The sequence below is a fragment of the Myodes glareolus genome, chromosome 18, assembly GCF_982192425.1.
Source record: "Myodes glareolus chromosome 18, mMyoGla1.1, whole genome shotgun sequence".
NCBI lineage: Eukaryota > Metazoa > Chordata > Mammalia > Rodentia > Cricetidae > Myodes > Myodes glareolus.
The window spans coordinates 63,212,008-63,224,471 of NC_142043.1; positions in this window are offsets into that span (position 1 = coordinate 63,212,008).

Below are 12,464 nucleotides of genomic sequence, written 5' to 3' on the forward strand. Positions count from 1 at the left end.
CTCCTTCCTCAGGAAAGCCTGGAGGTGCTCAGGGCCTCTGCAGATTTTTGAGGACCTTTCATTTGAAACTGTGTGATGTCTACGTGAACCATTTGTTATGTGCCTTTGGAGGTGGAGGCTGAGTAACCAGCTTCTTTAACCACCATAAAGACATCTGTCATAACTGTCAGAGAGCCATGTGACTTCCCTCCGCCCCCCATGGAGCCTCTCTTCCCACACTTGCCCCTCCCCCACAAGTCATCATTCTCTCCTGGGAGGTCATCTGGTTCTTGAAAGGTGGCAATCAGATCACCTCACATTCCATTGCTTAAGATTCCCTGGAACCTTCCTACAGGAAAGGAGTGCAAAGCCTGCAGCTCTGGTGCGGGACAATTCTGTATTCTGTCAATTATGTTTTAAATAAATGCTGATTGGCCAGTAGCCAGGCAGGAAGTAGAGGCGTGACAACCAGACAGAAAGTAGAGGCGGGTCAATGAGAACAGGAGAATTCTGGGAAGGAGGAAGCCCATTTCGTCCCCAGTCCTGTCCAGACACTGAAGAAGGAAGATGTGACCTTCCCCGCCGAAAAAGGTACCGAGCCATATGGCTAACATAGATAAGAATAATGGGTTAATGTAAGTTATAAGAGCTAGTAAGAAGCCTGAGCTAATGGGCCAATCAGTTTTATAACTTATGTAGACCTCTATGTGATTTTCTTTGGGGCTTACCAGCTATGGGAACTGGGCAGGACAGAAACCCCAATAAGCAGGCCCTCATGTTACACAGCTCAAGTCCTAGACCCCTCCCTCTCCTAGGCTGACCAGCAATGCTAGCCAGCACAATCCCTGCTGATTATCTGGTTTGACCTTCCTTGTCTCCATTTGCAGCAATGTTTGGCATAGGTCAATGGACAGTGTTAACAGATGGCTGGAGGACCGTGAATACTGTACCCATAACCATGACTCCTTGATTATCAAAGACCCTAACCCCTCCTCGATCCCCAGTCTGAACCTATCTGGGTCCCAGATGGGAATTTTGTTGACTGCTGGAGAATTCTTGGTTCTGTTGACCCCAGATGTGCCAGGCCACAGCCCCTTGGGTCTGCGCCTCACAGTTTTTACCCTTGGGTCTTTTACTTGCTCTGTGAACCTTTCAGAACCTTTTATACCTGGTAGAGTCTCTCTGCCTTTGAACAGTCCTGTCCCTTACCCCTCTTCTGAACTGTTTTCTTGACTGGACCCCAGTATAGAAGCCAAGGAAGCCCTGAACCTTTCTGCTGCAATGTCCCTTCCTGCCAGTGTGGTCTCACTTCGTTGCCTGATTCTCACGTGATATCTTCTGAGGCTGCCCTGGGCACCAGGAGGAGCACTTTCCTGCTGTGCCTGCTACACCTCCCAGGCATCACGTGGTTAGGTGCTTCCCTCTTGGCTTGTGTGTGAAACCAAGTATCAAGCCTATGGCCTTATGAATGCTAGGCAACTGCTCTACCATTGCACCATTTATATTTTGTATTAAGACATCTTGCTATGTTTCCTAGATCGTAAACCAGTTCTATAGTTCAGCTATACCTCGAACTCATGATCCTCCTGCTTCAGCTTCCCCAAGTCGAGCTCTTCATTTTGTGGGGCCAGTCCCCTGGGCAGGATGGGGCGGAGTAGAGACCCTGCATCCAGGGCATTTTTCATGGGGTGAGAAGGACAGAAGGGAGACTGAGGAGAGGCCTCCTTTCCTTCTTCTCCCTTACTTACAGGCTATGTCTGGGCCGTGATGTTTTCCTAAGATGGCCAAGTCATTTGAACAGTAAGTGCTTCGATGCTGCAGAGAGAGCCAGAGCATGGATCACTCAGCTCTCGGGCTGTGAAGGAGGAAGTGAGTCAGTCTGAGCAGTTGCTGCAGCAGTCACTCAGCAGGATGGAAAAGAACCATGTCCTCCTTCCTGCTCCTGACCTGCCTCGACTCTCTCCCCAGCCGTGGGATGGTGCCTTTGGAGGCTCTGAGCAGTTGGCTGGATTCCAGATGTGGCCAGGAACAGACGGCAGTGCACAGGCGCAGGTGGCTTCTTAAAGCAGTTCCTTCTGAGTCTCAGGACCACCTGGACCAGGGCTGAGTATCCCTGCCTGAGGTTCTGGGCACAACCCAAAGTCCTGCCAAGGAATGCAGCACAGTTGAAAGAATGACATTTACCCTTCATTAAGAAGCCTGCATGGCTCAGCTGGTGGGAGGAGGTAGGGCAGGCAGGCAAACCCTGGTGCTTAGGATGCTGCAGGGGTGTAGAAGGACAATGGGGAGTACCCAGCTTTGTGGTGGGGAGACCATGGAATGTCTACCAGAGGAGTAGAGCCATGAACTGACAGCACTGCCACCGTGCCCGAACTCGGCACACAGGACACAGCTGGCATGGTCTGCCCAGAGGTGCTGGGGCTGAACCCTGGCCACATGAGCACACACACAGTTCACTGATCTTCGCCCAGATGTGTGCTCCGTGCAGACAGGCCCCGCTGCCCTTTCCCCCAGCAGAGTGATGAAGGGTTGCAGCTGGGTGAGCTCAGTCTTCTAGGCCATAGGTGAGGCAGGGCGGCCTCGAGTCATGATGCAGCTCTGGGGTTGTCTCTGTGCCCATCTAGTGGGCTGGGCTTCTGTAGGAAGCTGCAGCCCCAGGGAGCCTGGACCTGTGCTCTTGGCTGCTGTTTCCTGATGGCTCCCTGTTGCTGACACATTCTCTCCCTGCAGTGTTGCACAGGGTCGCTCTGAAGGGTGGGCGGAATCCTGGCCAGGCTGCAGCTGCCACCGTGTCCTGTCAGTTACCCAGGAAGCTACCGCATGCAACTGCTGCCTGGGCCCTCCATGGGGGCTGTTCTGGGTGTCTGGGGACTCCCAAGTCTCTGGGCCTGCTGGCCACACGTTTGAAGATAGACTGGATCTTCCTAGCTCTCTCAGCTCTTACCTCTCAGGACGTTTCAGGCCTATGTCCTCAGGGCCATACATCTTGCTGACTCAGCCAGCCCTGTCGGGCACACTCTGTGTTTCCAGCCATACAGGGGCCTCCTAGTCTGAGTATTCCTAGCTAATGAGGCCCAGCTCACATGTTTCATTTGAAGGGAGTACCTTGAGACCCCTCTACCCTTCAAGAAGTCAGTGTCCTTTTGTATTCTAAATGTCATGGGGCAAGAGGGGCCCTCGGAGTTTTACTTGAAGCCACTAGTGATGGAAACATTCTCAAGTACACTCCGCTAGTAAAGGGGGTGGGATGGCCTTTGTGGCCAGTGAGGAGGGGCGCTTTCCTACCCACCGCACCTCTCAGAGCCTAGAAGAGCTACAGGGGAAAGGATTACTGGAGCCCAGGGTTTGCTGACAGACAACAGGTTATCAAAATCACCGCAAGAAACTGGGCATTGTGGGAGGATCACCATGAGCAAGCCTACCCTTCGCAGTGATTTCCAGGTCAGTCTAAGCTATAGAATGAGATCCTGTGTCAAAAAGTTGGCACTTCCCTTACCTAAGTTTCAGGGATCATTGTGTAACAACGGGCAGAAAGATTATAAAAGCAAAAGTTTGCTGCAAGATTGTGGCTCCTAGGAAGGTCAGAAGCCACACCCACAAAGTCTCATGGATAAGACTGTTTAAAGATGAAGTACACAAGGACAACTACAGTAGATGTGCTAATGTGGATGGGGGAAAGCCCAGGAGACTTCAGCCCTAAACAGAGAACTGCAGGCAGCTAAGGAATGGGAGTGGGAGAAATAGTCTTCCCCAGGGAAGAGTACCCCAATTGGTTATCTAGTACCACATGGTCAGTCCTGAAACCATACATGTGAGGAACATTATACAGACTGAGCAGGTAATACTTATATATTAGGAACACACACACACACATATGTATGTAATAATTTTGTAAAAAAAGGCAATGAATTTGGAAGCAAGCAAGGAAAGGTATCTAGGATGGTTTGAAGGGAGGGAAGAGAGAGCGAGCAGCTCAGTGCAAAGACATGGCTTTGAATGTGACGGCAACATTCACAAGGACACTGACCGCTTCATAATGGAAGGCCGAGTGGTAGAACAAGTGCCCAAAGATGTCCACTGTGGCCCACGTCCTGTGAAACTCAAAAACTAAGCAGAACTCACTCACTAATGCATGTGGTTGATGGGTAGTGGAGAGGAAGAGCCCAGAGCCTGCCAGTTGGCTGGGCTGGGGAAGGAGGGTGGGGAAAGGCAGCCAGCCCCTCTGCTGCCGGGAGGATCACGGCTGGGTTAGATTCATGAACAGCTGCAGCGTGAAAAGTGAGTGAGTCCCACCCCCACCGCCCCGCCCACTGACTTAGCCAAGGCTGTCCCTTTTGTGCCTTTGGGTCTGTGGTGAGGGAGAATCCCTGAAAAGAGCTGTACTCTGCGGCTTCTATTTTAACCAAATTATGGGCTAGAGTGAGGGGCTGCCTGCCCAGTGCCCTGTGCCCGGACACCAAGAGCACTCTAGCCATTGGAAAGCCTAGCATCTGCCCTCTGCCCCCACCAGAGTGAACACTGGCTGGCTGGAGCCTGTCCACTGGGCTTCTGTCCATCTCCCTATGAAGGGCTCTGCCCTGACACAGTGGGAGCCTAGGAGGCCCATTGCTCTCCAAAGCACCCCAGCGAGGCTGCTGTGACTGCCAGGTGATAAATGGTGATAAGGCTACTCACTGGGGCGGGGAGGGATGGGGGGAGTTGTTGCCTCCGTCCATTTCCTCCTGCGCCAGGAATGTAAGCCCAGCTTCCTGGATTCTCTGCAGCACAGGGTGTTCAGAAGCAGCAAAGTCATCTAGGTATTGTGGGTGTTGCAGTTGCTTGTGTTGGGTTTTCCTTTGGTAAAATGACTACGAACCGTGCGTCAAGCACGCTCACATTATTGTGCAGCTGTCACCCATAGACCTCCAAATGCGTCTCGCCTTACAGGATTGAAACTCTGTCCTCCCCATTGAGCAGTAGCTCCTCCTCCTCAGGTTTGCTTGGAAAGCAGGTGGATTTTGTTTGAGGTACAGCTGTTAGTTAGCACAGCCAAAGATGAAAGCACATGGCCTTTGTCTTAGGGTTTCTGTTGCTGGGATGAAACACCATGGCCAAAAGGGGGGGAGGGTTATTTTTTCAACTTTCAGGTCACATTCCATCATTGAAGGAAGTCAAGGGAGGAACTGAAACTAAGGCCATGAATGGGTGCTGCTTATTGGCTTGCTCTCCATGGCTTGTTCAGCCTTCCTTTTTCTTTCTTTTTTTTTTCTGCACTGGAACTCAGAGATCAACCTGCCTTTGCCTCCCAAGTGCTGGGATTAAAGGCATGCACCACCATCACTCAGCTTCAACCTTCTTTCTTATAGAACGCAGGAACACCTGCCCAGATATAGGACCACCCCCTACCCACCGTGGGCTGGACTCTCCCCCATCAATTGCCTATAGGCTGATCTTACAGAGGCGTTTTTTCTCAAGGGTCTCTTCCTAGATGTGCCACATCTGTGTCACGTTGACAAAACCCAACCAGCACAGTGTTTAATGCTTGGAGCTGGGCACACAAGACCCTTTGCTATTTCAGGTACGTTGGACAGATGGCCCTGGCCACTCCATAGAGGTAGCTCTGGCTTCCCTCCTAGTACTCCCTCCTAGTACTTAGATGGGTGTTGTAGGAGGCCGCTTGTTTGTTTCCCAACCGCCCAGCAGCTCAGACCCGAAATAACCACATAGAAACTGTATTAATTGAATCACTGCTTGGCCCATTAGCTCTAGCTTCTTATTGGCTAACTTTTACATCTTAATTTAACCCATTTCTATTAATCTGTGTATTGCCACGTGACTGTGGCTTATCTGATAAAGTTCCATCCGGCATCTGTCTCTGGTAGGGCTACATGGCTTCCCTAAACTCCACCTTCCTTCTCCCAGTGTTCAGTTTAGTCCCTTGCCCCAGTTCTATTCTTTTGCCCCATCACAGGCCAAGCCAGTTTCTTTATTAACCAATGGTATTCACAGCATACAGAGGGGAATCCCACATCAGATGGGCACCATGCCATCACAGTCTTTATAATTCTCCACAGAAACACAGACAACTGAGCCTATAGCCGGGGCCAGAAAACAAGAGGAAGTGCCCTGGGGCCAACACAGAAGAGGCCACACCTCACAGCCAGAGCTTTCGACAATGGGCACTGAGTGAGGGCCCTGGCTGGGGTAGATTGCCCATAGTCAGGGGCCACCAAGGCACGGACACTGCTAGACTTCAGCTTGACACTGGCAGCTGGGGACTCCTAAGTGAGGGTTTTTGGTGCGCAGCTCAGTGGCAATTCCAAGGCACAGTCCTCTCAGGGGAGAGACTGGCACCTTGCTGCAGCTGCCTGCCCCTAACAACCAAGGCCCAACAGAGGCCTGGATTTACAGGTCTCGATCTGGGGGCAGCCTTGATCTTCAGCTCCTGTCCCTTATCTGCTAAGCCACTATCAACCTTCTGCATCAAAGGCTGAAGTATAGTCTTCTGTACCCGAGGGGCAGCTAGTGTGACCCTCCGGAGGCCAGCTGACCTCTAAACATAGGGAGCTCACAGGGCCGGAATTGGGTGCTCAGCCCCACCCACTGCCTAGCCAGTGGGGTCAGAGGGACTTCACGGGTCCCCCTTCACTCACCTTCACCTCCACACCTATATGGCCTCATGGCAGATGGATTGTGTGGCAAGCTGCTTGAGACACAGCCCCATGAGCCTGGCAGAGAGGGACACTCTGTGGCTGTTTGTATGGCTGGGGGCTGGGCTGGGCTGATCGTGCCAGGACCTTCCTTGAGGTCTGGCTGCCCCCACAACACCAGGTGTGCCTGGTCCCTGGGAATGTACCCACCCAGGCACAACAATCTGTAACAAGGGAGGTACCCTACGCTTTGGGCTTGGTTCCTTCTGCACTGGTGTGGTGGAACCTGGGAACAGGAGAGTCTGCCTCTGGGGTGGGCGGGGTGGGACTCAGTGCGAGGTTGGGTTAGAATTCTGGAAAGCACTCAGATGTAGCCCACAAGGAACAATCAGGCCTCAAATGCAGCTAGTGGAGGATCTCAGCTGACTCAGTCCACGAGCTGTTGGCCCGCCTTTCTTAGAAGTTTGTGTCCAAGAGCAGGAGGCTGGGAACCTGGCTTTCCAGTCTGGGAGAGAGCAAGATCCGGGAAGACAAGGCTCGTCCCTGCCTGTGGTTGGGAAAACTCAAGTGTGCACAGCAGGCTGAGCCTGGGCTCTGCCTGAGGCTGAAGCCACTTCCAAGGCGCTTTTCCTATCTCCAGCCTGTGTTCCTGTGGTTCAGGAACAATGATGGGAGGCCCTTAGTCCTCTAGGGAGGTATCCTGTGTTCAGGAAATGCTGACCCATGCCAGAAGTAAAGCGGGGGCAGCCTGAACTGCTCTCCTGGGCTGGAGATGACCTTGTGGAATGGGGGGCAGGCAGCCTGAGGAGCAGAGTGACCAGCTGAGTCACCCCAGAGAGCCACTGCCTGGAGCAGCTTCCCTCAGCACTCGGGACAATGGCCAGGCTAGTCCAAGGAGAACTAGTCCAAGGAGAGGTGTTCATTCGGGGCCTGGGGTTAAACTGAGGTTATGGGCGGAGGGGCCCTATTGGTCCCCAGGAGAGATGCTGAGTCTTCCAGAAAATTCCAAGTACCAAGGTTTGGTAAAACCCTGACCTCCAAAGGAAAGATGAAATTCTGGCTCTGGCAGGACAGGGGATGGGCTGTTTCTGTGTGGGGCTCGCCAGCCAGAATCAACTACACAGATCAATTCCCCACAGGAAGAGCATGTGTGTAGGAGGAGGTGGGTATGCCGATAGATAGATTCCTGTCTCCTCTAGGCTTTGATCCCGGTCTGAGATGAGACTGTCCCTTTTCCCATGAGGTTTCCGTAGAGAGGGATGGGAAGCTGGGTCCCTGCCCAAAAGTGTGCCCCACCTGGGTTCTGGTGGCCACCTGGGCATCTGTGCCAGGCAGGAGAGCCCTAATCAGATAACCCAGAGCTTTGACTTCGTGGTGCTGGTTCTGCTGTCTGCTAGTGGATGCTGCTCTGTGGTCGGTGTTGGAGAGGCTGTGCTGGCGAGGCCTGACCAAGGGGCATCCGCCAGCTATAGGTTCTGAGACTGAGGAAGAGAGAGGAGAGAGAGCCTGGGAGACATCATGCAAAGCACAGGTCACCTAGGAAGGAAAGGGGGACTGAGAACTCCTAGAAGCAAGCCCCACCCAGCTAGACCTGTGAGGACCAAAGCAGCTGGCCTCAAAGTGCCTGTACTTCAAAGGCAACTTGCATATGGGCAGCTGTGCCAGATCGCTGCCTGCCATGCAGCGTGTAGGGATCTGCCTCCCCTAGCCACCTCTCATTCTTAGTTGTGCCAGGCACCCACATAGACCCAGGGGACAGAGAAAGACAGGCAGAGTCCAGCTGGGATGGAGATGACAACGGAATGAGTCCCTCGGTAGTACTTGACTGCCAGGTGAGAGCTATGACAGGAAGAGGGGCAGGCTAGGGATACCACCTGCAAAGGCTTGGAGGCCCTGGGAAGCCAGGTGCCTTGGGGGACTGTGCCAAAGTGGTAGGGAGGGTTCAGGCTGCCTTGTGGGGTTTGGAGCCCACGGCTGTCCTCATTGCTTAGTTGACAGGTGGTCAGCAGCGGGCTGGGTCAGTGACCTCCCGCTCCAGCGTAGTGTGGACTGACCGACCCAGTCCCTCGGTGAGGCATGTGATTGGCAGGAGACTGGTGGCCCTAGTCAGTGACCAATGGTAGGTAGAGGTGGTCTCTAGGAAACTGTTCCAGGAACAGAGACACCGCCCCTCGGCAGTTCCAAGCATGGGAAGGGAGTGGGGTGGGACTGTTTGCTTGCTGTCCAGGGTCTCAGAGATCTGGGAGTTATAAAGGGACCAGAGCAGCTGCTGCCACAGCATCCAGAGTGACAAAGCCAAAAGCCCCATGGCCCCACCTGCCCTCCTGGGAGCTGGAGACTGACTGGCCCTTGCCCTTTTAAGGACATCTCTGGCCAGCCCCTCCATTGCTGTGGCTTCGGCTGCAATGAGATCCTGGCAGGAGCCAAGACTCTCCTATTCTAGAAGGAAGCTCTTCCTGGCTGCACTGCATTGCCTGCTACTCAGCATGAAACGCCGATTTGGGAGCGGGAGACCAACAACTCAGAGGGCGCTGCCCCAGACCTGTTTCTCGAGCATTTGGAGAGGTGGCAGACGCTGTGCGGGCCATAGCGATGCTGGCGTCAGAGGCACTGAGCTCTGGGGAGGGTGGAGCCCCAGGTTGGGATCCAACACATGCCCCATGACTCTGTGTGCATTTCTTGCCAGATTCAGGACACCCCGATGACTGGAAATCCATGAGTACTTATCTTTGCAGGAGGCCCTGAGGCTGAAGGAAGGTTTGTGGGGGCCTGGTAGGAGGCTATAGCAAAGGCTGCCCTGCCACATCACCAGTGTTTCATGGCACTGCACCAGGTTAGTGTTGACAGAGATACAATAAGAATGAAGTTATGGGAAGAGAAAGGCTTTAGGAGGCCCAGGACGAGCACTGTTCAACTCCCACCCCAGCCAAACTCCACTGGGTGCCAGACCCTACCAGAGCTAGGGTAAGAGTGGGGCTTGTGGACATGGCTCCTCCATACAGCCATTGCCCACATCTCAGTTGTCCGCCTGGTACACAGAGGAGCCACACTGAGTGCTGCCGGAGGAGCTGACTATGTATCAGGGCCCGTGGCTGTCCTGTTGTCTGCCCCAGCTGGGCTGCAGGTGGACTCATGCTAGTCTAAGACCCTCTCCCTGCATCCCTTGGCCAGGAGACATGGCAGAGTCAGCAAACTGCCCAAGATAAGGAGCTCAGAGGGAAGGGTGGGCTCCTGCAGTAAGCCAGGATAGGGAAGAATAGGAGCCACGGGAGCAAATGCAGTGGCCAAGCACATCTGGCCAGGGCCTGGGGCACCGAGTGCTGTCTTTGTTTCATTGTTTGCAATGTTCTCATTGCAACAAAGAATGATCTCAGCATGTTTAGGGTGGCCAAGAGGCAGTCATAGCTGATGCCCTATGCTGTGTTGGTTAATCTTCCCAGTAAACTTGGAATGGATTAACAAAGGTCTAGGACATCAGTGGGACACACGTCGGATGTGTCTGTGAGCATGTTTCTGGACAGGACTTGCTGAAGGAAGAAGACCTGCCCTGCTTTGGGGTTGTACCATCCCATGCGCTAGGGAATTAAAGAAGCAAAGGGAAAGAAGAAAAAAATCAAAAGAAAGTGAGCTGAGCGCCAGCACCCATCACTCTGTGCTTCCTGTGTGGCCTTATCCCCTGATGCCATGCCTGTGAGCTGAGCACCAGAACCCATTACTCTGTGCTTCCTGACTGTGGCTATATCCCCTGTCTCCATGCCACCCCCTCCACAGTAGACTGTACCTTCAAACTCTGAGTCAAAAGAACCCCTTCCTCCTTGTTGCTTGTCAGGTATCTGATGACAGTGTCAAGTTGAAGGGCAGATTCTTGTCCCTCCCTCCATTTGCTATGGATGCCCAACAAGGATCAGGCTGAGTGCTTTCAAGCACAGGAATTTCTCCCAGTCTGGAGCTGTCTGAAATTGAGGCAGGCTGGCTTTCAGTTTGAGGGAGACCATTGCTGGCAGTCTTCGGCACTCTTTAGCTTGCAGAAGCACCGCACTGACTTCTGCCTCCACTTTCACATGATCTCCATGTGCATCTGTGTCCAAGCATCTCCTTTCTATAAAGATACCATGTATATCAGACTGGGGCCTGATTTGCTCAATATGGCTCCATCTGTGCCAATTGCATCTGCAATGGCTTCATCTCCAAATGGGCAGATCTACAACAAAATTAAAAGGACCACAAGTCAACCCATAACACCCTCTAAGAGAAGGAACAACACAAAGATACCTGGTTCTCCACTTGGTCCTCCACTCCGGATCCTGTTGTGAGTCACAAGGCAGGAAAGTGGAAGAGGAGACATTTTGCTGGAAGAGTGGATGCCAGCTGCAATGCTCAGGTGACATCATTGGTTGCAGAGAAAATCAGATGCAAATATACAAAGAAACCCTCCTTGGCTCAGTAAACTGTTTAGTTAAGCTAATACAAGATTAATGTATAGAAATTAATCATATTCTGTTCACTAGCAGCAAATAAGTCAAAATTAAAGCAAAGCCACTAGCAAATGTAAAGTATCTAGAGCTGAATATTACAGAAATTATGCAGATTGACTGAAAAGTATGAACCCTTGTGAAGGAAATAAAAGTTAAATGGAGATGCAGGCCAGTGAGATGGCTCCTCAGGTCAAGGCTCTTGCTGCCAAGAGCTCAATTCCCAAGACCCACAAAGTGGCAAGAGAGACCTGAGTCGAGCAGGCTGTCCTCTGACCTCCACACATGCACTGCGACACACTCAGCCACTTCAGATAGATAGATAGACTCGGCCACTCCAGATAGACAGGTAGATAGGTAGATACATAGAGAGATGATAGACAGATAGATAGATAGATAGATAGATAGATAGACAGACAGACAGATAGATAGATAGACAGATAGATGGATAGACAGATAGACAGACGACTGACAGATGATAGATAGATGACTCAGCTACTCCAGATAGACAGGTAGATAGATGGATCAGTAAATGAGAGAACAGATGGAGAGAAATGCCGAGTAAGTGTTGAAGTATCTAGTCTCTGGGTTAAGCTGCCATCTGAAGCAGTCCACCCAAGATTCTAAGGGTCTTCGGTGGTGAGAGCAATAGCTCTCAACTCCATAGGGGAATAGAAAGGGACTAACTAGAATGACCAAATAAAATCAAGTGCAAAGTAGCCAGGTCTGGTGGTGTAGGCCTGTGACCATATCTACTCTGAAGGCTGAAGTCAGAAGATTGGAAGTTCAAGGCCTGAGCAGCTGAGTGGGAGTTTGTCTCAAAAGTTAAAAAAAAAAAAAAGGTGGTGAGAGACAGGAGGGCCTGCCTAGCTGACTCGAGGTCAAGGGTTCAATCCCCACTGCTGAAAGGGGAAAAATAGACAAAATTCAATTTTGGAGGACACATACGATCTGACTTTGAAACTTAGTATGTAATTTACCACAATGGTGAAGGCATGACATTGGCAGGAGGGCAGGCAATCTATTACTGGAACAGAACTGATGTACAAATGTACAGGCAGTTTCTGGCAATGGTGCAAAGGCTATTCAGGGGAGAAGACTTTAAATCTGACATTGGACCAGGTGTGGTGGTGCACAACTTTAATCCCAGCTCAGGCATATCTCTGTGAGTTCAAGGCCAGCTAAGGTTTTGTAGTGAGACTGTGTCTCAAAAACAAAGAAAAACCAAAAGAAAAAAGGAGAGGAAGAGGAACTAAAAAGACAACCCCAGATAGGGAGATTTTGCAAAGAAAAAAAATAACACTTACATCTAGAATTCCTCAATCCCACAACACTGAAACTGCCCAACATGAAAATGGGTACTGAGTGACATTTACTCAGCTGT